This window comes from Anolis carolinensis, unplaced genomic scaffold (assembly GCF_035594765.1).
Source record: "Anolis carolinensis isolate JA03-04 unplaced genomic scaffold, rAnoCar3.1.pri scaffold_92, whole genome shotgun sequence".
In the NCBI taxonomy this organism is placed as follows: Eukaryota; Metazoa; Chordata; class Lepidosauria; order Squamata; family Dactyloidae; genus Anolis; species Anolis carolinensis.
The window spans coordinates 32,501-35,000 of record NW_026943901.1 but is presented as its reverse complement, the minus strand read 5'-3'; positions in this window follow the sequence as shown (position 1 = coordinate 35,000).

Below are 2,500 nucleotides of genomic sequence, written 5' to 3'. Positions count from 1 at the left end.
GTAGAGGCATGGATGAGGAGTTGTGCTGGCAAGTTTAGTGTTTCTGGGATGTGTGGTTTTGTCCTAGGCCGAAATTTCATGACCCTTTCAGATAGAGAGAGGGATATATAGAGATCGGTTAGGGGGGGGGGGGGGGGGGCTCTGTGTGCCAAGTGCGACGCTAATTCATTGCAGGTGAGAACTATAAATCTGAGTACTACCTACACTACTCCTGAACTTCCAGTCCCGTTCCCCTCCAAACCCATCGGTTGTCAAATCTGGGCATAATATCTGGTCCGCACGGTAAGTTTGGCCCAGACCCGTCCTCGTTTGGGTTCGTAGCGTTCTGGGTGTAGGTGAACTACAACTCCCTGTAGGAGCGACAGCGCTCCGAGACTTGATGCGGCGGGGTGAACTACAACTTCCACCCTGTGGAGTCAATCCCTAAACTCCTCCAGGAAGTTCAGTTGCAGCTCGGTCGTGCTCCGTTTGTTAAGCAGAGAGATTGGAAAGGAAAAGGGCAGTGGGCGGGGCCATGCAAACGACACGGCAACGGAGAACCCTGGGATGCCTGCCCGTGGTGGAAGCCAAAGCCAAATCTAGGAGGAAATGGTCCCCAAACGAAAGCGTTCCTCGGCTGGCGGGCTATATAGAGCGTTCGGGAAGGACGTCGGCAAGGGTTTGGGCGGCCCTTGCGTGGCGCTCGCCGTAACGAACAGGTCACTGGAAAAGGGTGACTTGCTAGATTTTTAACCCTGGGAAGTATAGCCTGTTTGCGGAGGCCGGAGGCTGTCTGTGTGGGCAGATAGCCGTGCCACGTACACACCTACGCGTTTCAGATTTAGATTAGAAGGTAGACTTATTTATTTCATAATATGAAATAATAATAATAATATTTACAATAAATAATTTATGATTATTAGAAGATAGATACATTTCCTTTCGGCTTCATCGTTCTGCTTCGACGACGGCGCGTCTTTTGCCGTTAGGGTTGTCCCCGGAGCTCTCATTTTGTCGGTCCCCTGCAGACGCCTGTGAATTCCCGTCGTCTTCTCGCGAACTTCCTGTGCCGGAAACCGGGCTCCGCGGGAGCCGCGAAGGCGACCGCGACGCGCTCGGAGGCCGTTTACGGTACCGCGAGGGCGGACGGCCTCCCGCCTCGGCCCCGGCGATGGGCTCCGGCTCCCGACACGGCGCGAAGAGGACCCCGTCCTTCCCGCGGGCTCTCGAAGGGGGAAGGCGCGAGGCCCCTATACGCCGAGGGAGAGGCCCGCGCCGCGCGAGATCCGCACGAGAGGGGGACCGTTCCTTTCCGACGAGGGGAGCCACCGGCCTGCCTTCCCCGCCTCGGAGTTCCAGAGAGGCGGCGTCGACTCGAGGAGGCGACCGGGGGACGAGGAATCGGGAAGCGAACCGTACGTGCCGTCGCGGCCCGCGCGCGGAGATTTCCGCCGTCGGGACTTTTCGCTCCTCGCGAGTAAGGGAGGGGACGTGACCGAGCTTCACCGCCGCTCCCCGCGACCGGCGCGGACGCGACGGAACCGGCGGGCGAGGGGAGGACGCCTCGGTCCGCGGCTGCGTCGTGCTCCCCGGCGCCTGGAGGAAGATTGGCCGAGGGGAGCCGTGCGCCTTCGGCGGCCGTTAAGGGTACCGCGAGGGCGGACGCCTCCCCGCCTCTGCCCCGGTGACGGGCGCCGGCTCCCGAATCGGCCAGACGCGGTTCCCGCAGGCTCCCCGGGGGAAGGCGCGGGGCCCTACACGTCCCGCCCGCCCGCCCGCCCGGGTTCCACGAGTCAAGAGTGCCGGGGAGGCGCCCTCCGCTCGGGCGGCCCTGCCCGCGGTGGACCGGCGGCGTCCTGGCGGGGCGCTTCTCGCCGGTTCTTTTCCGCAGACGGGAGCAAACCGCTCGGGTTCGCCCGCCTTGGAGTTCCGGGGAGCCGGCGGAGACTCGTGGAGGCCGACGGGGAGCAGAAACCGCCGAGGGGATGGCGTGCGCGCCTCGCCGGTACGCGCGCGGAGATTTTCAGCGACGTGACTTTTTGCACCTCGCGAGTAAGGGAGGGGAAACAACCGAGCACGACCACCGCGCTCCGCGTCCGGAGAAGACCCGACGGACTCGGCCGGCGCGAGGAAAGCGACTCGGTCCCCCCCTTGCGCCCCCCCGGATCGGGACACGTCCGTCCTTCGGCGGAAAGGGAAGAGCGGCGCGTCGACGGGCGACGCCTACCGCGCTCCACGGCCCGGCGCAGACCCGCCGGACGGGGCAGGCGCGGCGGCGGAAGCCCGAAGACGGCCTCACACTCCCGGACCCTCGGAGCCCTCGGCCCCCGACCCAAACCCACCGGGATGCGGACAAGCCCAGGTCAGGCGAGGAGGCGGCCCTTCCGCCCTCCGTCCCGGCCCTACCGAGCTCCACCTCCGGACGCAGACCCGCCGGAGGGGGCAGGCGCGGCGGTTGCCGGCGGAGGCGGCGGGGACTCCCTTCGTCAGCTGCGGACAAGCCAGGTCTCGCGAAGGGGCT